Source organism: Schistocerca serialis, chromosome 4, assembly GCF_023864345.2.
Source record: "Schistocerca serialis cubense isolate TAMUIC-IGC-003099 chromosome 4, iqSchSeri2.2, whole genome shotgun sequence".
NCBI classification, from domain to species: domain Eukaryota; kingdom Metazoa; phylum Arthropoda; class Insecta; order Orthoptera; family Acrididae; genus Schistocerca; species Schistocerca serialis.
Window position 1 is genome coordinate 79,216,215 of NC_064641.1, and position 27,588 is coordinate 79,243,802.

The window sequence follows — 27,588 nt, forward strand, 5'->3', positions numbered from 1 at the left end:
AAGTCCGAATAAATAGACTGAATCTTACTAAGGGGTTTATGGTCCAACACCTCACATAAGTATATGTGAGAATAAACTTGATAGAAACTAACCAATCTTTTCTGCCTATTGCAATTCTGTAACTTATTTTCAGGAAACTTATTTGCTTCAAACCAAGGAGATTCTCTCCCTCTCTTCTCCGATATAAAGGTTGACAGCAATTTATAACCAACCCATTGTCGTTAACGTCCCGATTGCGCTACGCAGTTCGCACTTACTTCATTCTAGTATAGTGAGGCTGTGTCAGGACGCGACACGCCGGCCGGTGTGGCCGAGCGGTTCTAGGCGCTTCAGTCTGGAACCGCGCGACTGCTACGGTCGCAGGTTCGAATCCTGCCTCGGGCATGGGTGTGTGTGATGTCCTTAGGTTAGTTAGGTTTAAGTAGTTCTAAGTTCTAGGGGACAGATGACCTCAGAAGTTAAGTCCCATAGTGCTCAGAGCCATTTGAACCATTTTTTGAACCAGGACGCGACAGATAGGCAAAAATGTTCTTCGTTTTTTCCAACTTAATTTTTATTAAATATGACGTGCTCACACTATTATTTACTGATCATGTTTACAACTTAATGATTTTACATCTGGCATTTCGTGGGGAGTGAATTTTGAGCTTGATGTCCTGCCGTATATGTTAATGTCAAACTCAATCACTTGAAAATGGTACAAAAGGCCGAAACCTGGGTCGTAATTAAATTAACAACAATTCAGTCAAATGGCGATGTGTTCATTTAAAAATTATTGTACGACTGTTGCTCAGCAACGTAAAAACTTAGTGTTCGCACATACATTCCGACAACCGGTTAATGTGCTCAGCATGGGGTGTGACCACCTCTGGCAGCAGTAGAGGCCTGACAACTACGTGCTATGCTGTGAGTGATGTCATCAGTCTCATGTTGAGGGAATAGCGCCCATTCTTCCTCCAGAGCTGCTCGCACGTCTTGGAGAGAGGTTGGTGGATGCTCACTTGGCGCAACCTGTCTCCCTAGCGCATCCCAGACATGCTCTATGGGATTCAAATCGGCAGAGCTAGCAGGCCACGCCATGCATGCAGTATTTTCCTTTTCCAAAAAAATATCAACCACTTGATCTCTGAGGTCGAGCATTATCGTCCATCAGTACGAATTCTGGGCCCATACCACTTCCAACAACGGCACACGAGGTCCCAAGATATCATCGCAATACCTGACAGGAGTTTCATGAAGAGGTGTTGAAGTGCTCAACATAATCCCTTCTCACAGCTTAACTGTTCTCCTCCGTATCGGTCTCTTTCCACAATGTTTTCATCCCAAAATCGTGTTCTGCGTTTGCTCCAGCTGCGAATGCGTCATGACTCACACTCCACACCAAACTGGTACTCATCTGTGGAAAGGACATCGGGCCATTGTTCGACCGTCCAGGTGGCATATTAACGACTCCACTCTAGACGTTTCCTTCTGTGAAGGCTGTAACGGAACATATTAAAGGCCTTACTTTACCGAAGTATGCGATACCTTCCAAATTCAACCAGTTTAACGAGTATTTATGATTATAGAAAAGTTATTGTGTATGTTAACAGTGATTGCACAACATGTCTCCATAAACAGTCAATCCATTAAATTATACTGAATAACTGACCCACACAAAAGTTAATATCACTTGATCACTGATACAGCAAATGTCATCATGTAAAAACACTAAGTTTATCTTAAATAATTAATATGAAGTACGAAAAATAGTGGCCAACTTAGGTATTTTGGATCTCCTTAAATAAAAATCACCCGGTGAAACCTATTTGTTCACTAGGAGCGTTTTCACTCAGTTTTCACGTAATCAATCCTATTTTAGACGAAAACCAATGTAATTCTTAATAATTCATGTTACTTACTTACTTATGCAAATTAGAGAATCAATTGACAAACTTCTAAAAAACGGCCTTTTTGTAACAAAGAATTATTCTGTCAAGTCAACAAATCTGTCTGTCAATTTAATAACATGTTAAATTATGTCACTCAATGCAAATTAATAACTTTTCTGCACAAATTATGATAACAGATGTACATGTGACTTATAAACTATATCTCTTTTTAGTAGTTCTTTGACAAGGTTATAAATACAAGCAGCAAGAAGGGTCGAGGAGACAGTCGGAACGTCACTTTGGTAAAGTGTGTTTGTGTGTTATTGTTTGAGGTGGATAAACAATACAAAGAACATGTAAAGGAAGTACTACTTTGTGTTGTGTCATGGTCTTTGGTGGACAGTGGAATTAAGATGTCCACCAGAGTAATAAATATTTGAAGTTTACATATTTGTTGGTTTCGCTCGTTCTTTATCATCAAAAGCACATAAAAAACACGGGACCTCATGTTTTTACCCTAGACAACCAGATTTAGAGCCAGCATCAGCATCAAGACACAGCAGCGATCCAGCAAGCAGCAGCGATTACTAAAATGCATTTTAATGGCGCCGACCTAACATCAAGTGCTAACAAGCTCCGTAAATTGGAGTAAAATAGTGCGATTATAGCAATTAGCTATATCTACGACTAGGCGACCATTACAAGGCGCATCAGAGGTACACATACAGAAGGTCTACGACAGTAAAGGCTACTCTGCCGAAGGCTTCTGTACACCGTTTGTCTCGATACAACACGCCCAGTGGACGCTGCGAGGTCAGACGCCGGTTGCAGTGCAGTTCGAAGGCGGTGTGCGACTGTCCTGCCTCCATTCTTCTTGTGGCCCTCCACCGCAGAGGGTCTGGCAGACGTCTTTTTTGTGCCATACTGCACCGTCTGTGACTGTACATACGGCGCCTGTGTATGTGGGAGTACCCGGCAAACACTGCCCCGTTTCATACGTGTCCTGACGTCATCGTTGACGCGGTTGTCCATTGACCGGAACGCCATCTTCCGCGAAGAACACGATTGTACGGACATCTGTTGACATTTTGTATTATTACTTCGTGAATTAGACACTGCTATAGGACTGATGGTTGCTGTATGCTGGTTCTTTATATATTTTTAATTTATATTGGACCTGTGTGACCATCTCCCCGCGTTACCTTAGAGAATTTTTCTCGACCTTGCGTCCTGGCTACTAGTATACCAGGCCCATAAGAAATGGTATCTATATTTTCACCCTTGTTTGATTAATTTGGAAAACAAATTAATTATTTTAGAAATGCGCGCAACGGAAACTGGTGCGAGTTTCTCTAAGATAACACGTTCTTGGGTGGTTGTTCTTAAAGCCATCACTATAGCAGCTGGTAGCCTATCTAAATTCACTTTGCAGATTATTTCTGTCTTTCATTAACTTTAGAAAATCGAACTGAATAAGATACATCCTACCCATTTCATGTGTGAGGTGTCTGGGGGAATATTTCTTAACTGAAATGCTGACTCTCATTTAATAGATTTATTTTCTACTTTGATGAAAACTTAAGAAGCTGACACATTACAATTTTTCTTTACTTATAAAACTTATGTCTGAATCAGCGTTACCTCTCATGGGTAGGACAATGACAAAACGAAAACGCTAGACGAATAATTTCATATATGACACATAATTTCATAATAACACAGAAAATACATAAGTGGGCCACACCGTCTTTAGCGGAAAAATCGTCATTCATTCTTTAAGGTTCACTTATCGTCATGCATGAATTACACCACTAGAAATTTAAGGTAGGCCACTGCTGAAGGTAGATAACCTCTATCAGAGAAAATATTCTGGGCAAAAATGATGTACTATTGGCGCCAAAATGAAGTGCGAACTGAACTCACAAAGAAAGTACCAAAAATAATTAAATTTCGCGACAGAAATTTCTCGATCTACCATCCGATAGGCAATCTGCACTCATTGAGCTAAAAGTGAAGCTCATAACTCTGGAAACAGCTACATGAACTGATGGTTCCTGTTGCATGCTCACTACCACAAAGCAAAATTTTACAAACACATTTCCGAGAAAACTATTGCAAATAAATTAAAACCGTAACCTGTACCGATGAAGATACGTTGAATGCATGCTATGAGCATACCCTGTCGTGAATTTTTAGCCACATTAGGTCATTTTCATCTCACCAAATCTGCAAGCTGCTGTGCTCCCGCGTCCGGTCCGTCTCATGGCTGGCCCCACAGTGCTCTCCACGCACCAAAATCCGACCAACGTTCCTATTCAAATGCGGTGGTGGGAAGACTCACCTCACCTCCGCACCAACTTTGTAACCTACTCTCGTGCCAGTGTTCATCTTTGCTTGCTGCTCTGGCCTACCTGCCGTTATTCTTGTAATGTTAGCAATGACTGCTATTCCCTTAAACTGTTCCCTTCGGTCCATGCTACCGCTACATTTGACTTCCATTCATACCCATGCACACTCATACAGGATGGAACAAGTAGCTACATATAAACGGCGTGTGACCTCTTTGTGAAATGATGAAAAGAAATAAACAAATGCGTCAAATATTCATTTCACCCAGCGAAGTATTGAAGCTGCTAGCAATCAAAGAAAAAACTTATATCTCGATACAGAAAACATTACTTCCTACTGTAACCTGAGGTAAAACGAAAATAACGCCTCAACAAAAAAATGGTTCAAATGGCACTGAGCACTATGGGACTCAACTGCTGAGGTCATTAGTCCCCTAGAACTTAGAACTAGTTAAACCTAACTAACCTAAGGACTTCACAAACATCCATGCCCGAGGCAGGATTCGAACCTGCGACCGTAGCGGTCTTGCGGTTCCAGACTGCAGCGCCTTTAACCGCACGGCCACTTCGGCCGGCAACGCCTCAACACAACACGGGTAAATAGCGGTTAGTTGCTTTAATTTTGGACACCAGTGTTTGTGGCATCAACGTAAATGAGATATCGAGGCTGAAGTTTTATGAGCCTTATTTGAAAAGTTACAAAAAGCGCTCGAAATAACGCCCTCCAACTTGAATGCACGCCGTGCGACTATGCTCGAGTGACTGCCCCACTCTTTCAGACGCTCCTGACAAATTGGGAATTGCATCCGAGCCCTTCATCAGTCTCAACGGGTGTTCCATAGATGACAGATTTCACGTGGCCCCAGAAGAAAATATCAATGGGCGTCAAGATAGGGGAACGTGCAGGCAGTGCTACGGGTCAACCCCGCCCTATCCAGTTCTCACCAAAGGTTTCATCCAAATGCATTCGCACTGCATTTACGAAGTGCGCAGGTGCACCATGGTGTCGGTACCACATTCAGTGTCGCATGTTTAGTGGATTATGTTCCAACAACCCTAGCAAAGTCTGTTGTAAAAAGATTAAGCATCTGTGCATTTTTAACTTGTCGTGGCCTAATGAATAGTCCATTAAATTTCGGGCTTGCAGCCGCGCAAATAAAATTTCCTCCACTGATATTTCGTCCGCGTATCGTTCGGCCACCCTCAGAGTGAGTCAGAAGACTGACGACAAGATGCCAAGCGCGACCTTATATGCTCCACCGCGGCGGTACTGCGCATGCGGGTCACAGATGCTGGTCGGCGGCAGAGACATACGCTTACACATGCGCCGCCTGTGGCGAAGGCGTTCAGACTTACGAATCACTTATCGATGTATGATCGGCGGCGGTGACACCATGACGACTTCTCTGCAGTTTAATTACCCCAAGAGCCGGATTCCATGCTTTGTCCAAATTAAAACCATTATCTGTATTTATTAAATTATTAGCTAATCTAATCTCTATAGCTTCCTTGAAGACAAATTCCCAAAAAGAAGAGTTGAATGTTAAAATCTTCACATCACTGTAATTCATGGAATGCCCTGTATCGATACAATGTTGGGCCACAGTTGACCTGTCTGGCTGTAATGAGCGTGTGTATCTTCGATGCTCCACACACCTTTCATGAACGGTGCGTGTTGTTAGACCTATGTACGACTTCTCACAAGGAATTTGATACACACCAGCTTTACGAAGCTGTAAATCGTCCTTCACAGAACCGAGTAAAGCTGCAATCTTTGTGGGGGGCCGAAAGATTACCTTAACACAGTGTTTCTCAAGAATACTGCCTATCTTCGAGAAAAGAGCACCCACATAGGGCAAAAACGCACTAGATCTGAAGGAATTACTATTTTCTTCCCCCAACACATCTGCATTTTAGGTTTTGCATCGAATGCTCTACGAATTTGTTGCGGAGAAAATCCATTCGATTTAAAAATGCTCTTGAGGTATGTGAGCTCTTCTCAGTAAATTCTCTTTATCGGATATACAGTGCGCCCGATGCACTAAGGGCTTAAGGACACCTATGGTCTGTCAAGGGTGATGGCAGCTACTGGTATGAAGATATAGATTTGTGTATGTTGGTTTCCGATATACGGCATGTCCTAATATGCCATCACCTTTACGGCGAACAACATCCAAAAAGGGGAGGCAGCCGTCTTTTTCTATTTCCATAGTAAATTTAGTGCTAGCGTGGATGGAATTCAAATGCTCAAAAAATCAGCCGCCGACCAGCATCTGTGACCCGCATGCGCAGTACCGCCTCGGTGGAGCATACAAGGCCGCACTTTGGGATCTTGTCAGTCTTTTGACTCGCTCTGAGGATGGCCGGACGATACGCGGCCGAAATATCAGTGGAGGAAATTTTGCTTGCTTAGCTGCAGCCCCTAAATTTAATGGACTAGATTAAGTATCTGTTTGCATTCAGTCGTCGGTGATACAGGTATGGACCACCCAGATTATAGCCTACCAAGCCGGCCTAAATGTTGACAGCGAAGCGATCTTGGTGACTACGAACAAAGGCGGCGTCCGGATCTTACCGCGCCCACACGTGTTAATCGTGGCTGTTGAATATACTCTCTCGTATAAAGGATGCCGCATCCGCAAAAAGTACATGTTTCGGAAAGCCCGGTTGAATGGTACACCTTTACAAAAAGCACTGGCAGAATTCAGTTCGAAGCGGAAAATCGTCTAGGTTAGGGCGTAAACCTTCTGAAGGCGGTAGGGGTGAAAACATCTTCTTGCCACACACGCCAAATTGTGGAATGTCTTACACTCTTCTGCCGTACATCACGCCGCGAACTTGTTGAGGGTGTGTTTTCCAGCAGTGCTGACGTCTCCTATTCAAGCCCTGGTGTATGCGGTGTGTGTTGATAGCCGCGTCCTTCAGGCTTTCGCAACTGCAACAAAAACTGAATACTCCAGATTTAGAAGTAGGCCATTACGAGAACGTGCTACTGGAAAACGTATCTCAAGTGAACCTGTCTCTCGTAGGAATCTGTAAATGGCACAAAATGTGCGTGGATCGGACACTCGGCCATTCGGAAACAGCCAAACGTACAAACATTGGACAGCGTGAGCATTTACATCTGCCGCCTCTTAAGCACAGCGCATGTCTGCCCTTATCTCCCAAGAACAGTGCTCCAGTTCCTAGCCGCTCCACATAGCAACAAACACAAGTGCCCCGCTTGATGACAATCACGCAGGGAACAAGCAGGGCAGACTCCGCAGTATGAAGTGGTGCCCTCTATGCAACATCTATCAAACAGGCATTTGCACAGCCAAAACCAGCGCGTTCACGTCCCAGAAACAAGCGGAAAACCCGTAGTGTTGTCCCGTCGCAACTATGTGGACTACTGTGTTTACAAATAAAGGACACAAAACTTCAACCCGAAGAATGTTTTACCTTGATGTCACAAATACATTGCCGGCCGGAGTGGCCGAGCGGTTCTAGGCGCTTCAGTCTGGAACCACGCGACCGCTACGAATCCTGCCTCGGGCATGGATGTGTGTGATGTCCTTAGGTTAGTTAGGTTTAAGTAGTTCTAAATTCTAGGAGACTGATGACCTCAGCGGTTAAGTCCCACAGTGCTCAGAGCCATTTGAAGAAATACATTGAAATCGTTGCTCTGCACACCTGCCACCCTGACGGCTCGGACGAGCGACGCTGTTCACCGACACTTAGCGTCATACGATAAGGGATGCGGACTTGGGTTGTTATGTGAAATGTCCTTGTTATGACCCAATCCAACAGCCTTCTCGTTTTCTACATTCATTCTAGTTACATGCCGCATGTCAGTGATCATGGAGAGGAGAGGGGAGGGGAGGAGAGGAGAGGGAGGAGAGGGGAGGGGAGGAGAGGAGTGGGAGGAGAGGGAAGAGAGGGGAGGGAGGAGATGGAGGAGAGGGGAGGGAGGAGAGGAAAAGGAGGAGAAGGGGGAGGAGAGGAAGAGGAGGAGAGGAGGGAGGAGAGGGGAGGGTGGAGAGGGGAGGGTGGAGAGGGGAGGGAGGGGAGGGGAGAGGGGGGAGGGGAGGGGAGAGGGGGGAGAGAGGAGAGGATTCTTCCCAAGTTCCATCGAGGTGTGGAACGAAAAAAAACCTCAACACATTCAAGAGTGGCTTTAAATCATGCTGGATGGAGCAGCTGGCTCTTACTGACATCGGAGCACGGTTTCCTGAAGATACTACTGTAACACTACCGCTAAATTTTGGGCGTTACTAAACTGAAGCGTCACCATGTCAGTCTTATGAGAGGCAAGTAGGGGGCACAGAGTTGCTGGTATGTAATTTCCCTGTACGCCGCGAGGCGCTCTGTTGCCATTGTGAAAGGCTTTGCAATAACGGCCCAGCCTGTGGTATACTTCCGTATCGTTGAGACACCGAGGTGTTGATCTGTATGTACCTGGAAACAATGTGTTCCGCTAATATCTATAAACACCCTCTGAACACGCAATCGGGCAGCACCTTCTACGACACTGGGTCCACATCAGTTTCTAACACACTATCGGTCAGACAGCAGCCGACACCAGTCTTGGCAGCCCACTTCACCAGATCAGCTCACGGTATTGAGTCCACCGCGGACAGGCGACAACGGGAAGTCGCCCCTAAGGGGCCACAGCAGCACCGAATTGGTGTCTTGTAGGGCAGCAGTTCGCAGCCGAGGCGGTACTATTGGGCGAGCTCTTAACCTACTAGCCACGTCGCCAACGGGAATTCTGCAGACGTACGAGTCGCTGCCACTGTTTACTCGGGGACGCCTAATGCCAACTCTGGGACGCGCTGCCGCGTGAGATAAAGTGTCAGCAAAGCAGTACGCGGACGTCAATGACCCGTCACAGCGCAGCAGCTTTCCGCCATCATCGACATCTCCTGTGCACTACGCGCCTGCAAACGGCGTTTCCAGTGGCACCACAGTATTCCAACCTTGTAATTCAAGACGAATATTTAAACTGAAGAGCCAAAAGAACTGGTACACCTGCCTACTATGGTGTAGCCCCCGCGAGCACGCGGAAGTGCCGCAACAAGACGTGGCATGGACTCGAATACTGTCTGAAGCAGTGCTGGAGAGAACTGACACCATCAATCCTGCAGTTCTGTCCATAAATCTGCAGGAGTAAGAGGGAGTGCAGGTATCTTCCGAATAGCATGTTGCAAGGCATCCCACACATATTCAATAATGTTCATGTCTGTGGAGTCTGGTGGCTAGCGGAAGTATTCAAACTCAGAACGATGTTCCTGGAGCCACTCTGTAGCAATTCTGGACTTGTGGGGTGTCGCATTATCCTGCTGGAATTGCCCAAATGGTTCAAATGGCTCTGAGCACTATGGGACTAAACATCTGTGGTCATCAGTCCCCTAGAACTTAGAACTACTTAAACCTAACTAACCTAAGGACATCACACACATCCACGCCCGAGGCAGGATTCGAACCTGCGACCGTAGCAGTCGCGCGGTTCCGGACTGCGCGCCTAGAACCGCGAGACCACCGCGGCCGGCAGGAATTGCCCAAGTCAGTCGGAAAGCACAATGGGCATGAATGGATGCAGGTGATCGGATAGGATGCTTATGTACTTGTCACCTGTCATAGTCGTATCTAGACGTATCAGGGGTCCCATATCACTCCAACTGCACACGCCCAACACCACTACAGAGCTTCCACAGCTTGAACAGTCCCATGCTGACATGCAGTGTCCATGGATTCATGAGGTTGCCGCCATATCCGTACACGTCCATCCGCTGCATACAATTTCAAACGAGAGTCGTCCGACCAGACATGTTTCCAGTCATCAACAATCCAATGTCAGTGTTGACGGACCCTGGCGAGGTGTAAAGCTTTGTCGTGCAGTCACCAAGGGTACACGAGTGGGCCTTCGAGCCGGAAAGCCCATATCGATGGTGTTTCGTTGAATGAATCGTTCGCTGACGCTGGTTTATAGTTCAGCATTTAAATGTGCAGCGATTTCGGGAAGGGTTGCACTTCTCTCACGCTGAACGATTCTCTTCAGTCGTCGTTGGTCCCGTTCGTGCAGGATCTTTTTCCGTCTTTTCATGTCGGAGATTTGATCTTTTACCGAATTCCGTATTCACGGTACACTCATTAATGGTCGAAGGGGAAAATCCCCGCTTCATTGCCATCTCTGAGATGCTGTGTCCCATCGCTCATGCGCCGACTATAACACCACATTTAAATTTACTTAATCTTGTTAACGTGCCATTGTAGAAGCAGTAAGCGACCTAACTGCGCCGGACGCTTGTTGTCTTATACAGGCGTTGCGATCGCAGCGCCGCCTTCTGCCTGTTTACATTGTGTTTGAATACGCATGCCCATACCACTTTGTTTGACGCTTCAGTGTATATTGTATCTTACAGCGGAGTTTTCCTAGCCACCTCCGACCATCACTTCCACCTCCACAACATATCTTTGCACCGTAGCAGCTATAGTCATTCTGGGGTCGCTGTAAAGCTGTCACAGCGTGCATTCAACAGATGCAACAGCAGACAACTTTACGGAAGAGCAGGAACGATGTTTCTTGCAGGTACTATCAGTCCATTCTAAACGTAAACAGATGTAACACATTTCAAATAAATCGGTGGAAAAACACATTAGTCTTCAGTTACACTATCGGCAATAAATCAGTGGAAACAGCAAATATTTGATCTATGTAACCTCCACAGCATTCTGAAGTGAAATGACCACATAACTTAACTGTACAAAATGCAGATGCTAGGCTGAGATTCACTGGAAAAACAGTGAGGAAATTCATCTACAAATTAGTGGCGTACATGGGACCTGTTTGACCAATTCTTGATTACTGCCCATCAATCCAGAACACTTACTGTTGTGGATTGGCAGGAGACCAACCCACTAAATTTAGAGGAAGCCGAAAGGCACGCGTTTAAACTCACGCAGACTGGCGTGAGGTCTGGAACAGGACAAGGAAATTAGAACTTAGAAAAACGGACGCAGATGGTGGAATACTTAACTGTAATCCATTAATGTTGAACGTAGCTCTTGTCTGTACATTATTTACAATATCAATAGCAACTGATAATGGCGCCTTGCTAGGTCGTAGCAAATGACGTAGCTGATGGCTATGCTAACTATCGTCTCGGCAAATGAGAGCGTAATTTGTCAGTGAACCATCGCTAGCAAAGTCGCCTGTACAACTGAGCGAGTGCTAGGAAGTGTCTCTAGACCTGCCGTGTGGCGGCGCTCGGTCTGCAATCACTGATAGTGGCGACACGCGAGTCCGACGTATACTAACGGACCGCGGCCGATTTAAAGGCTACCACCTAGCAAGTGTGGTGTATGGCGGTGACACCACACTTACCAGGTCTCATTAATAATAATAATAATAATAATAAACCCCGTGGAGGCCCGGGAAAAGAATAGGCCTCCGGTATGTTCTGCCAGTCGTAAAAGGCGACGAAAAGAAAAAACCACTAATAAGGCTAACCCCCCTTTTAGTGTGATTAGTTGGTTCAGGACAGAACTAAAGAAGCTTCGGACAAGCGCCGTCATGGTCGGGGACGACGTTTAACCCTATGCCCGCCCACAATGGTAACGACACTGCTAGCCAACTGGAAAATGATTTAAATTCAAATAGAGATGTTTTGCAGGATATGCTTCCCGCAACCACCCTAGAAGGAAAACAAAGACAGAGGATGAGATGGTCAGATGAAGTTAATCGACACCTCATGTTCTGTTATTACAAAGCAACAAACCTAGGAACCCACACAACTGGATACAGATCACAAGTGTACACAACATTTATTATCAGATACCCAGAATTAAAATTTTTAACAGAACAACGACTAGCTGATCACATCCGCGTAATAATAAAAAATAACAGGATACCCCAGTCAGAATTAGAAAACATCAAACAACAAGTACAACAAATACTGGAACAAAATAATGTGCAAACAGAAGAAGAAGAAAATACAGTAATGGACTCATACATCCCAGAGCAAACAAACAAAGAACAACACGCATCAATTAAACAATCAGAGGAAAACGAAATCTTAAGACAGCCACCAGAACAAGCACAAATAGAGTTGTCTTGTGACAGCCAGAGCGACAGCACCAGCAGCAGCGAGTACTGTTTGTATAAAGCGTTTATTTTGCATTTTGTTTACGACCTTCCACTAAGGAAGGGGTTCTATTTGTGTTTATCTGCTCTGCATAGTAACTAACAGTTCTTGATAAAACTTTACGTAGTTTTCGTGTTAGATTTCTTAGTGTTTTCTTGATCGTTTAGAACAGAAAGCGCCCTAAAACCGTCTTTTGTTTGTTTCGCGGCCGTTAGCCACTAGTCACCTGAATCAGCAGTTGTCTTGTGACAGCCAGAGCGACAGCACCAGCAGCAGCGAGTAGTGTCTGTATAAAGCGTTTATTTTGCATTTTGTTTACGACCTTCCACTAAGGAAGGGGTTCTATTTGTGTTTATCTGCTCTGCATCGTAACTAACAGTTCTTGATAAAACTTTACGTAGTTTTCGTGTTAGATTTCTTAGTGTTTTCTTGATCGTTTAGAACAGAAAGCGCCCTAAAACAGTCTTTTGTTTGTTTCGCGGCCGTTAGCCACTAGTCACTTGAATCAGCAGTTGTCTTGTGACAGCCAGAGCGACAGCACCAGCAGCAGCGAGTACTGTTTGTATAAAGCGTTTTTGTACTTATTTGCTGCGCTTAGCTTTTAAATAGTTTTTCTGGGAAAACCTAGCGTAGTTTTCGCGTCTCGTATTTCAGTGAGTGTTTCTTGATTATCAGAGTAGCTCATCAGAAGATTATCTTGGGAATTTGTCACCGTATAGAGTAGGGTAAACATAGTCATGTGTAGGGGCTGTGGTTGTTGTGAGCGGACGCAAGGAGAATTGGCCACTCTTCGGGGGCAGGTGGAGGCTTTGTCTGTTAGGCTCATCGAGCTCGAGGCGCAGGCGTCGGCTCGTAGTGGCGTTGGGGCAACTGTGGTGAGACCTATGCCTACTTCGGTGGCCTTGGAATCACATGGAACCCCTGATGTCGCTGCGTCTTCCGGCAGTGAGCATCTTACCGGTCAGCCATCACTCCAGGGTGAATGGCGGACAGTGGTGGGCTCGCGCGTGCCTGGCCGAAAGGCGAAGGTGGGATCTGGCCGCGTGGCAGCTGCCTTACCCCTTTCCAACAGGTACGGGGTGCTTCCTAGTGGTGATGACATCGTTTCCGAGCCACCACAGGGTGCCTCGCCTGTTGGGCCAGTGGCCGATTCTCCGGCAAGGTCCCGACAGTCACAGAGGGCGGGCCTATTAGTTATAGGGAGCTCCAACGTTAGGCGGGTTATGGAGCCCCTCAGGAAAATAGCGGGTAGGTCGGGGAAGAATGCCAGTGTGCACTCGGTGTGCTTGCCGGGGGGTCTCGTCCGTAATGTGGAGGAGGCCCTTCCGGCAGCTATTGAACGCACTGGGTGTGACCGGCTGCAGATAGTAGCACATGTCGGAACGAATGACGCCTGCCGCTTGGGTTCTGAGGCCATCCTTGGTTCCTTCCGGCGGCTGGCTGATTTGGTGAAGACAACCAGCATCGCACGCGGAGTGCAAGCTGAGCTTAATATCTGCAGCATAGTGCCCAGAGTCGATCGCGGTCCTCTGGTTTGGAGCCGTGTGGAGGGTCTAAACCAGAGGCTCAGACGACTCTGCGACTATAATGGTTGCAAATTCATCGACCTCCGTTATTGGGTGGAGAACTGTAGGGCCCCCCTAGACAGGTCAGGCGTGCACTACACACCGGAAGCAGCTACTAGGGTAGCAGAGTACGTGTGGCGTGCACACGGGGGTTTTTTAGGTTAGAGGGACCAAAAACAGGAAAAGTTAACGTAATATTGGTAAACTGCAGGAGTATCCAGGGCAAGGTTCCTGAATTAGTATCTCTTATTGAAGGAAATAGTGCGCATATAGTATTAGGAACGGAAAGTTGGTTAAAACCGGAAGTGAACAGTAACGAAATTCTAGACACAGAATGGAATATATACCGCAAGGATAGGATAAACGCCAATGGTGGAGGAGTATTTATAGCAGTAAAGAATTCAATAATATCCAGTGAAGTTATTAGCGAATGCGAATGTGAAATAACCTGGGTTAAGTTAAGTATCAAAGGTGGGTCAGATATGATAGTCGGATGCTTCTATAGACCACCTGCATCAGCAACCGTAGTAGTTGAGCGCCTCAGAGAGAACCTGCAGAACGTCGTGAAGAAGTTTCGTGATCATACTATTGTAATAGGGGGAGACTTCAATCTACCAGGTATAGAATGGGATAGTCACACTATCAGAACTGGAGCCAGGGACAGAGACTCTTGTGACATTATCCTGACTGCCTTGTCCGAGAATTACTTCGAGCAGATAGTTAGAGAACCAACTCGTGAAGCTAACGTTTTAGACCTCATAGCAACAAATAGACCGGAACTTTTCGACTCCGTGAATGTAGAAGAGAGTATCAGTGATCATAAGTCAGTGGTTGCATCAATGACTACAAGTGTAATAAGAAATGCCAAGAAAGGAAGGAAAATATATTTGCTTAACAAGAGTGATAGGGCACAAATCGCAGAATATCTGAGTGACCACCATCAAACGTTCATTTCTGAGGAAGAGGATGTGGAACAAAAATGGAAAAAATTCAGAAACATCGTCCAGTACGCCTTAGATAAGTTCGTACCGACTAAGGTCCAAAGCGAGGGGAAAGATCCACCGTGGTATAACAATCATGTACGAAAGGTACTACGGAAACAAAGAAAGCTTCATCATAGGTTTAAGAGTAGTCGAATCATAGCTGATAAGGAAAAGCTGAACGAAGCGAAAAAGAGCGTAAAGAGAGCAATGAGAGAAGCATTCAACGAATTCGAACATAAAACATTGGCAAACAATCTAAACAAGAACCCTAAAAAGTTTTGGTCATACGTAAAATCGGTAAGCGGATCTAAATCCCCTATTCAGTCACTCGTTGACCACGATGGAACCGAAACAGAGGACGACCGAAGAAAGGCAGAAATACTGAATTCAGTGTTCCGAAACTGTTTCACTGCGGAAAATCGTAACACGGTCCCTGACTTCAGCCGTCGCACGGACGCCAAAATGGAAAATATTGAAATAAACGATATCGGAATTGAAAAACAACTGCTATCACTTAGTAGCGGAAAAGCATCCGGACCAGACGAGATACCCTTAAGATTCTACAGTGATTATGCTAAAGAACTTGCCCCCTTTCTATCAGCAATTTATCGTAGATCGCTGGAAGAACGTAAAGTACCTAGCGACTGGAAGAAAGCGCAGGTCGTTCCCATTTTCAAGAAGGGTCATAAATCAGATGCGAATAATTATAGGCCTATTTCGCTTACGTCAATCTGTTGTAGAATAATGGAACATGTTTTGTGTTCTCGTATTATGACGTTCTTAGATAATACAAATCTCCTTCATCATAACCAACATGGATTCCGCAAACAGAGATCATGTGAAACTCAGCTCGCCCTATTTGCCCAAGAAATTCACAGTGCCGTAGACACTGGCGAGCAGATTGATGCCGTATTCCTGGACTTCAGGAAGGCATTTGATACGGTTCCGCACTTACGTTTAGTGAAAAAAATACGAGCTTACGGAATATCGGACCAGGTTTGTGATTGGATTCAGGATTTCCTAGAAGAAAGAACACAACATGTCATTCTTAACGGTTCAAAATCTGCAGATGTAGAGGTAATTTCGGGAGTACCGCAGGGAAGCGTGATAGGACCTTTATTGTTTACAATATACATAAATGACTTAGTTGACAACATCGGTAGCTCCGTGAGGCTATTTGCAGATGACACGGTTGTCTACAAGAAAGTAGCAACATCAGAAGACTCGTACGTACTCCAGGAGGACCTGCAGAGGATTAATGCATGGTGCGACAGCTGGCAGCTTTCCCTAAACGTAGATAAATGTAATATAATGCGCATACATAGGGGCAGAAATCCATTCCAGTACGATTATGCCATAGGTGGTAAATCATTGGAAGCGGTAACGACCGTAAAATACTTAGGAGTTACTATCCGGAGCGATCTGAAGTGGAATGATCACATAAAACAAATAGTGGGAAAAGCAGGCGCCAGGTTGAGATTCATAGGAAGAATTCTAAGAAAATGTGACTCATCGACGAAAGAAGTAGCTTACAAAACGCTTGTTCGTCCGATTCTTGAGTATTGCTCATCAGTATGGGACCCTTACCAGGTTGGATTAATAGAAGAGATAGACATGATCCAGCGAAAAGCAGCGCGATTCGTCATGGGGACATTTAGTCAGCGCGAGAGCGTTACGGAGATGCTGAACAAGCTCCAGTGGCGGACACTTCAAGAAAGGCGTTACGCAATACGGAGAGGTTTATTATCGAAATTACGAGAGAGCACATTCCGGGAAGAGATGGGCAACATATTACTACCGCCCACATATATCTCGCGTAATGATCACAAAGAAAAGATCCGAGAAATTAGAGCAAATACGGAGACTTACAAGCAGTCGTTCTTTCCACGCACAATTCGTGAATGGAACAGGGAAGGGGGGATCAGATAGTGGTACAATAAGTACCCTCCGCCACACACCGTAAGGTGGCTCGCGGAGTATAGATGTAGATGTAGATGTAGATGTAGAACTCGAAGTAACACACATGTTAGATACAGAAGAAAACTTTCATCTGACATATATAGAATACAAAGACACAAATACAGACATTATACCATTCTTGCATAGACCGCCAAATAACCCACAAGTCGAAACAACAATAAAAACTATCAACACAATCATACACAACAAAATAAATGAAAACACAACTATGGAAGAGTTACACCTACTGGTCTATATAGGAGCACTCACTACACTAAATATACACACTAGGCAGAGATCAGAACCAACCAACACACAGAAGAAATCCACAAAACCAGCATGGCAACACAGGCTACAGATCAGAATAGAAAAACTGAGTAAAGACATCGGACAGCTAACACAATTTATAGGAAATGAAATGTCAGAAAAAAACGAAAAAGGTTAGGTAAAATCTCACAACAAGAAGCGATAGAGCAATTAGATGAAAAGAAGCAGAAATTACAAGCATTGGTCAAACGACTTAGAAGATACAAAAAAAAAGTGAAAATAGAAGGAAACAAAACCAAACATTCAACACAAACCAAAAGAAATTTTACCAGACCATAGATAACACACACATTAAAATAGACAATCCACCAAACATAACAGACATGGAACACTTCTGGAGCAACATATGGTCAAATCCGGTGCAAAATAACAGGCATGCACGGTGGATACAAGCAGAAACAGATACATACAAGATGATACTAAGATGATACCACAAATGCCTGAAGTGATAATTTTGCAACATGAAGTCACCCAAGCAATTAATTCTACTCACAATTGGAAAGCCCCTGGAAAAGATAAAATAGCAAATTTCTGCCTAAGAAGTTCACCTCAACACATTCACATCCAACTAAATTATTTAACAGTTACATTGCAGACCCATACACATTCCCTGATACACTTACGCATGGAATAACTTATCTCAAACCTAAAGATCAAGCAGACACAGCAAACCCAGCTAAATATCGTCCCATAACATGACTATCAACAATATACAAAATATTAACTTCAGTCATTACACAGAAATTAATGACACATACAACACAGAACAAAATTATAAATGAAGAACAAAAAGGCTGTTGCAAAGGATCACGAGGATGTAAAGAGCAACTGATAATAGATGCAAGGGTTGATATATCAAGCTAAAACTAAACAAAGGTCGCTACACTACGCATACATTGATTACCAAAAAGCTTTTGATAGTGTACCCCACTCATGGTTACTACAAATATTGGAAATATACAAAGTGGATCCTAAATTGATACAGTTCCTAAACATAGTAATGAAAAATTGGAAAACCACACTTAATATCCAAACAAATTCAAATAATATCACATCACAGCCAATACAGATTAAGCGTGGAATATACCAAGGAGACTCATTAAGTCCTTTCTGGTTCTGCCTTGCTCTGAACCCACTATACAACATGCTAAATAATACAAATTATGGATACAATATTACTGGAACATACCCACACCAAATGTCACATTTGCTATACATGGATGATCTAAAACTACTGGCAGCAACAAATCAACAACTCAACCAATTACTAAAGATAACAGAAGTATTCAGCAATGATATAAATATGGCTTTTGGAACAGACAAATGTAAGAAAAATAGCATAGTCAAGGGAAAACACAATAAACAGGAAGATTACATATTGGATAACCACAGCGACTGCATAGAAGCGATGGATAAAACAGATGCCTATAAATATCTAGGATACAGCAAAAAATAGGAATAGATAATACAAATATTAAAGAAGAACTAAAAGAAAAATATAGACAAAGACTAACAAAAATACTGAAAACAGAATTGACAGCAAGAAACAAGACAAAAGCTATAAATACTTATGCTATACCAATATTGACCTACTCAGTTGGAGTAGTGAAATGGAGTAACATAGACCTAGAAGCACTCAATACACTTACACGATCACAATGCCACAAAAAAATACATCACATACATTCAGCAACAGAAAGATTCACATTAAGCAGAAAGGAAGGAGGAAGGGGATTTATCGACATAAAAAACCTACATTATGGACAGGTAGACAATTTAAGAAAATTCTTTCTAGAACGAGCAGAAACTAGCAAAATACACGAATCAATCACTCATATAAATACATCGGCTACACCACTGCAATTTCATAACCACTTCTACAACCCTTTAGATCACATAACATCAACAGATACGAAGAAAGTAAATTGGAAAAAGAAAACACTACATGGCAAGCACCCATATCATCTAACAGAGCCACACATCGATCAGGACGCATCCAACACATGGCTAAGAAAAGGCAATATACACAGTGAAACGGAAGGATTCATGATTGCAATACAGGATCAAACAATAAACACCAGATAATACAGTAAGCATATTATTAAAGATCCCAATACAACAGATATATGCAGACTTTGCAAACAACAAATAGAAACAGTAGATCACATCACAAGCGGGTGTACAATACTAGCAAATACAGAATACCCCAGAAGACATGACAATGTAGCAAAAATAATACATCAACAGCTTGCCTTACAACATAAACTTATAAAACAACACGTGCCCACATACAAGTATGCACCACAAAATGTACTGGAGAATGATGAATACAAATTATACTGGAACAGAACCATTATAGCAGATAAAACAACACCACATAACAAACCTGACATCATACTCACCAATAAAAAGAAGAAATTAATACAACTAATCGAAATATCCATACCCAATACAACAAATATACAAAAGAAAACAGGAGAAAAAAATTGAAAAATACACCCAACTGGCTGAGGAAGTCATGGACATGTGGCATCAGGATAATGTTGACATTATACCAATTATACTATCAACTACAGGAGTCCTACCACACAATATCCACCAGTACATCAATGCAATACAGCTACATCCAAACTTATATATGCAACTACAGAAATCCGTAATTATTGATACATGTTCAATTACCCGAAAGTTCCTAAATGCAATATAACATATACCGTACAGTTAAAAGGAAGTCACGCTTGATCAAGGTCCGCGTCACTTTCCATTTTTGACCAGACATAACGTCTGAGAAAAGAAAGAAAGAATAATAATAATAATAACAATAATGACTTACACTCATGGATTAATTTAAGGGACCAATCTGGCTTCACGTTACTTGATCTACCATTGCCTAGGCCAACCTACGTTCCTTACCGTTTTTGGTATATATTGCAAAGCTTTTTTGGAACCTCCACCTTGTTGCATTCTGTTTACATCACGGACAGCCAATACCTCTGCTCGTGTGCAATGCTCATGAATGCGTGTTAATCTCTCTCGCCCAAGTGCACATTTCCCCCTCTACCATGCCAAACCGAGTTGGAAAAAGGGGTAGGGGGAAAACTGCGAAAATTCTGCATGCGCCAAACAGTTCTGTCACATTTCTCAACTACATAGATCACCAACAAAGCAGATTTAAGTGTTATTTAATTATTTTCGGAGGAGTGAAGACGTAGTAAAATGTATATCTGTTACAAACTACGAACAGATGCAGACAATTCCGCAGTTTCTCGTCACTCGGATTGTCACGTAATCATAACGTATTTAGTTTCATAATACAAAAAGCCTTTCACGCACAAATGTTTATCGAAATATTGATACAACGTTTGTAACCGCATTATGAACACATGGAAAGCCCTGGCCGAGTTTGAAGTAAAAAGTTTTTCTGTTAAACGCGAGTTACGTTGCAGATCGAAAGCTCTATCTGCAGACAAACAGAGGTGCTTTCAAGTGAAATGGAAAACTGTTTCGAAAACACCTCAAAAGCAAGTGAAAGTTTAGATGTGTCCTTAAACGTTTAGAAAGGTATTCCTGTGATTCTTTCAGCGCTACAATAGATTTTTCAAAATTCGCGTTTATATAATGAATGTGAGCTTACGGAAATGGAGGGCGTTTTTTACAGATGTTGTCACTTCCACAGTGCTGTTTTCTTTTTAAATGAACCACTTTCGTCGTGAAATCAGAAATAAGTTGCTTCTCACCTTGCAATGTGTTACTGAGGGTTGTCTGCTGTCAACTCTATGTTAAACGCAAGTGTCTGCGGTACATTATGGATGTTCTGATTTTCCTTCTTGTTTTCTTTTCTCCTTTATAAATTCAACAATAGCGCGTCTTAAATTGAAAACTGGTTTCAGGCATTTACTCTGACTTCAGATGTTCACAGCGGCGTGTACCACAGGTGACACCCAAATTGCGCTACCAGCGAAACACTAATGTATGATGTGTTACCTGTCATTCAGGCGCAACGAGCAACTATGAATACAAATTTGTGTGACTCTTCAACGAGAGAGATTGCTTAACAACTGAGATACCGCACGATTAGTGATTAATCTAGTGCAAAATTACAGCAAAAGCAGCGCCGCCAGATAAAAGGCAGCATGAATATGCGCGCCGCCCCACAGTGAGAAATACAATTCTCAGTGCTGGGGTGGGCGTGTTAAGCAACGTAGATTGCAGTCATATATAACGCGTCCCTATTCTTCGCTCAATTTCATCAAAAGCTCTTGCAGCTGTCGATATAATAACGTATGCGAGTTCTGAAAATTTCCTATTAGCACCATCAGTTCCTTTGTGTGTTTCATGCTCGTATATTTAACACAAAATGCTTCTTGATGTACAAATAATGAATCCCGTACAAATCGCCTCTCGATAGTTACAACTTTTAAATCTTCACTCGTCAAGTAAATCTTTAATTCATTCTACACAGTGTTATAATGCCGTTTATACTAAACTTTGGGTACCCGTCGATTATGCGACTACATAATAAATACGACTGTATATCTGCTGCGACTACATAATAAATGCAACTGTATATCTGCTAAGTGATATTGAGAATTTTCATCGTTCTCCTCTGTGATTCCCATTCATTTTTAGGACTGCTACGATAGATCGCTAGACTGCCACTTTTTGCGCAAACAGCCATTGTGCTTGTAAACTCCTTCATAACACCAACAAATAGCAAAGGCCCCCTGAGTCGTGATTATGGCAGAATTACCAGAACTGCCGACCAAAATAAGCCGCACCAGATGCTGGAAGGAAGCGTCGCATTACACTGCTAAATGAAATGTCGCGCTGTGCTGAGGAGAACCGAGCAAAGCTGAGACGTATCTAGTAGTGCCGAGAGAGGCTGAGTTTCGGACCTCACGCGGGCAGCAGATTGTACACATGCTCCGTGGTCGACCCTGATATACATGTTCCTTGTAACCATGTGTCGGTTTTTCTGTTATTGCAAATATTTCAAGCTCATTTCTAATATGAAACTTCCTGTCAGATTAAAACTGTGTCCCGACCGAGACTCGAACTCGGGACCTTTGCCTTTCGCGGGCAAGTGCTCTACCAACTGAGCTACCGAAGCACGACTCACGCCCGGTATTCACAGCTTTACTTCTGTCAGTACCTCGTCTCCTACCTTCCAAACTTTACAGAAGCTCTCCTGCGAACCTTGCAGAACTAGCACTCCTGAAAGAAAGGATACTGCGGAGACATGGCTTAGCCACAGCCTGGGGGATGTTTCCAGAATGAGATTTTCACTCTGCAGCGGAGTGCTAGTTCTGCAAGGTTCGCAGGAGAGCTTCTGTAAAGTTTGGAAGGTAGGAGACGAGGTACTGGCAGAAGTAAAGCTGTGAGTACCGGGCGTGAGTCGTGCTTCGGTAGCTCAGTTGGTAGAGCACTTGCCCGCGAAAGGCAAAGGTCCCGGGTTCGAGTCTCGGTCGGGCACACAGTTTTAATCTGCCAGGAAGTTTCATATCAGCGCACACTCCGCTGCAGAGTGAAAATCTCATTCTGGAATCATTTCTAATACTTCATTTCCTAATCTATCTTATACAAGGTGCGGCTGAACCGAATAAGCAGTTTCTATCGATTACCGCTTGGGCTATGGTGGGGGTGGGCAGTTGCACGTGATCTGCCTTTGTTCAGTCGATGTCCTCAATTCAGTAGCCAACATGGTCTGGAACTGTGCACATCGTGGTTTTGCCGTTAGCGCTTATTATGAAAACAACAGATCTGTGATCGCTACACAACGAGCTTTTCGGCGACTGTTCAACATTCCACGCAACAACGCAGTTCCTAATGCAAACACAATTCGGTCCTGGGTTCGGCAGTTGGAGGAAACTGGTAGCACTAAGTATAGACAGACGTGGCCCACGCAGATCCATCAGAACGCCAGGAAATGTGCAGCTGGTGAGAAAAGCAGTTCAACAATCGCCGCAACGTTCTGCTCGACGACATGCAGTTGCATTGGGGATTTCAGACCGCAGTTCGAGAAGGATTCCGAATTGCGATTTGAAGTTCCATCCTGTCAAAGCAATGATTGCTCAAGAATTACGCCCAACAGACTACGCCAACCGTCAAAATCTGTGTGAGCAAATGCTTGCTCAGATCCCTCCGTATGCAGCTTTCTTCAGTAGTGACGAGGTACATTTTCATCTTAGTGGGTGCGTGAATAAGCAAAACTTTCGCTACTGGGCTGAAAATAACCCCCGAATTATTCATGAAAGACCGTAACAGTCTCCTAAAGTGACAGTGTGGTGTGACATATCACAATTTTGTTTTTTTTTTATTTGTGTATATGGAATTGCCACCCATATCCCCTCTCCTCTTCCCCCCTCTCAGCACTCCACTTTTCCTATAGGTTGAAAAAAAGGAGGCAAATTCAAATGGGTATTATCCTATTGGCTGAACTGCTATGATTTATGACCCAAAAATTACAGAAGACACTTTGACAATACAGAGGAGAGTCAAAAATGGAGAGTTAGCCTTTAAGTTACTGCAAAGAATGTTATTCCATTAGTTCTGAAACGTCCCGTTAGAAAAATTAGTGAATTACTGTGCTGGTAAACCCATTACGTTATTTGATTTTCAAACAGCTGAGCAAAACTGAACTTACTCAGACATTTCTCTCTTTACTTATTCTGATCATCACTAAACTGACACACAATATTTTTAGCGCAACGCAATCTGACTTTCAATAATCCCTACAAAAGAATGGCCCTGACTAACAATAACCTATACCTTTCATGAATCACTTACCTCACAAAAATCTTCGTTACTCTAACTACTGCAATACAGCGAGTGCCAATACTGCCAGCTAAATAAAGGATTCTAACTACTGAAGGCACTAACTACTGATAGGCATAGTTAGCAAATGAGAGATTTTGATAGAGAACAAACAACATTAATAGTGTTCAAAAGTCAGTTCATGACATCCAGTCATACAAATTTACTCTCTCTGATGGAGACACGTCCAGATCATCCGCTCTCAAAACTCTGCCATCTCTCTACCCACATCCACCACTGCTAGCGGCTCACCTCCAACTGCGCAACGCTACGCGCTGTTAACAGCCAACTGTCCAACACTACAATAGCAAATTCCAACAATGCAAACCAGCCACAGACTGCACAGGGCACAGTCAGTGATTTTCATACAGAGCGATACATGACGTTACCAACATAAAAACCTAAATAGACTATTTACAGTTCAATTAACATAATTTATGGCTCACACTGAAATTATGTATGTTCTGTATATATATCACCTATACTTTCATTTATATGATTTATGACCCAAAAATGACGTCACACGCTTTGACATTACAGTGATACAGCATACGTGCACCAGCACAGCGCTGTTTATAATCGTGGGGCATTTTTTTACAGTTTTGGGGATTTTTTTGCAATTACGTCGAATTTCTCCCAGTATACGAAACACACACTTTCCAAGACCGTCATTGAAAGATACACGTAAATACGAAACTTTAAACGTTTAGTAATTACTATGGTGCATTATTTAAACGAATATACTCTTGATGTGTACCAAGTCTATGTTTCACTGTAAGCAACTTGCTCCTGCATTATTGGTGTCGTAAAAACAATGGTCTATACACTATGACGTTACTATCAGGCTGCCTTGGAGGAGTTTAACACTATAATTTTATATTAGACTTGCAAAGAACCGTGGGAAATGAAAAGAAAATCAGTGTAGGAACGATTCTGCACATCGGACATCGCTAAATTACGCCAATATCCGACACTTGTGCTGCCACCACCAGCACCACTGGTACAGGACTACAACAATGACACCTCTATTACAAACGAGCAAAAAATGTGGGAGACTTTCTTCCGTGATCAGTGATACATATTCTACACTACTGTCCATCAAAAGTGCTACACTACGAAGATGACGTGCTACAGACGCGAAATTTACCGACAGGAAGAAGATGCTGTGATATGCAAATGATTGGCTTTTCAGAGCATTCACACAAGGTTGGCGCCGGTGGCGACACCTACAACGTGCTGACATGAGGAAAGTTTCCAACCGATTTCTCATTCACAAACAGCAGTTGACCGGCGTTGCCTGGTGAAACGTTGTTGTGATGCCTCGTGTAAGGAGGACAAATGCGTACCATCACGTTTCCGACTTTGATGAAGGTCGGATTGTAGCATATCGCGATTGCGGTTTATCGTATCGCGACATTGCTGTTCGCGTTGGTCTAGATCCAATGACTGTTAGCAGAATATGGAACGCTGTGCTGGATCCCAACGGCCTCGTATCACTAGCAGTCGAGATGTCAGGCATCTTATCCGCATGGCTGTAACGGATCGTGCAGCCACGTCTCGATCCCTGAGTCAACAGATGGGGACGTTTGTAAGACAACAACCATCTGCACGAACAGTTCGAAGACCTTTGCAGCAGCGTGGACTATCAGCTGGGAGACCGTGGCTGCGGTTACCCTAGACGCTGCATCACAGACAGGAGCGCCTGCGATGGTGTACTCAACGACGAACCTGGGTGCACGAATGGCAAAACGTCATTTTTTCGGATGAATCCAGGTTCTGTTTACAGCATCATGATGGTCGCATCCGTATTTGGCGACATCGCGGTGAACGCACATTGGAAGCGTGTATTCGTCATCGTCATACTGGCGTATCACCCGGCGTGATGGTATCGGGTGTCATCGGTTACATGTCTCGGTCACCTCTTGTTCGCATTGGCGGCACTTTGAACAGTGGACGTTACACTTCAGATGTGTTACGACCCGTGGCCTTACCCTGCATTCGATCCCTGCGAAACCCTACATTTCAGCAGGATAACGCACGACCGCATGTTGCAGGTCTTGTACGGGATTTTCTGGATACAGAAAATGTTCGACTGCTGCCCTGGCCAGCACATTCTCCAGATCTCTCACCAACTGAAACCGTCTGGTCAATGGTGGCCGAGCAACTGGCTCGTCACAATACGCCAGTCACTACTCTTGATGAACTGAGGTATCGTGCTGAACCTGCATGGGCAGCTGTACCTGTACACGCCATGCATCCTCTGTTTGACTCAATGCCCAGGCGTATCAATGTCGTTATTACGGCCAGAGGCGGTTGTTCTGGGTACTGATTTCTCAGGATCTATGCACCCAAATTGTGTGAAATTGTAATCTCATGTCAGTTCTAGTATAATATATTTGTCCAATTAATTCGCGTTTATCATCTGCATTTCTTCTTGGTGTAGCAATTTTAATGGCCAGTAGTGTAAGTGCACAGGATTGTGACCTGTGTGGCCGCGACTCGCTGCCATCATCCTTCCACGGCAAGCGCTGCCACACGACTGCAAGAGAAAGTTTTCGCATGCCAAGAGGCCACCACCAGCAGTCACACGATACATAAACAAACATCTCGGCTCGCTCCACCCAGCAGTAGCGAGAACAGATAGTCCATTGTTCTAGTAAGTGCGCCGCTGAAGGCAGCATCCTAAATGAATACGAAATTACAGTCCCCGTGCTGTTAAGAAGTGTGATGCAATGTTCCTCCAGGCACGCATGCGTCTACTTGTTAACAACGTGGGCACTGCAGTATCTTTTTAGTCTGACCACCTCAGGCAGCGACTTTGATTCAAAATGACTACCCCCCGTACCGAAATTACTTATTGTGTACAAGTGCAGGTTGTGACGCATGAACGACGAAGCGTGGAAGTTTGAGCCTGGCCGTGAGTCATGCGCGGATAGCTAAAGCGATTAAGGTGACGCCTCGCATTGAGTAGGAAATCTTGGTTCGAGTCCCGCTCTGGCACAGCTTTTCACTGTCGTCATTCCATTACACAGCTGGTGGTTGTCCGTATTCGTCAATGCGGCTACATTTCATGTATTTCACGGAGGCTGTAGTGCCACAGTGCCTCTCCCTTCGGATGTGCCACCATATCCGAAGGAACATTGCATAGCATGTCTTGACTACAGGGTGGCGCACGAAATGTGTTACCAACTGTTTCTTTTAAAATTTACGACGAACATCAGATATCCCACTGGGATCTCTACAGCAGTACCAGCAGAGCTTGGAAAAACAAATGAGTTACGAAATGACGTGTAGTTCACGATACTGCCGCTAGGAGACTATTAAGCAGCAATGGCTGACAATGGAAGACTGACTACACAGCAACGATCGGCAATTGTGTTACTTTTTCATGAAACGAAAAGCCTTGTTGTGACTCAGAGCCGTTTTCGACAACAGTTTAACACACGATGGGTTCCTTGCAAGAAGACCATCCACAGGTTGTACGATAAATTTGTACAGGAAGGAACAGTATTGGAAGCGGAGCGACCTCGGCCTAAGCCTGTTTGTTCGCCGGAGAATATTTACTTTTCCGTGTCTAGATCAAATTTCATTTTTCC

The 27,588-nt window shown here is 43.9% G+C and overlaps 1 non-coding gene across 1 annotated transcript; it reads right to left on the reverse strand.

The window, feature by feature from the left end:
• Positions 1-22,215: 22,215 nt before the first annotated feature.
• Trnas-cga (transfer RNA serine (anticodon CGA)) lies at positions 22,216-22,289 on the reverse strand. Its single transcript has one exon. It is a non-coding gene; the product is annotated as a tRNA-Ser (tRNA).
• Between the last annotated feature and the right edge of the window lie 5,299 nt (positions 22,290-27,588).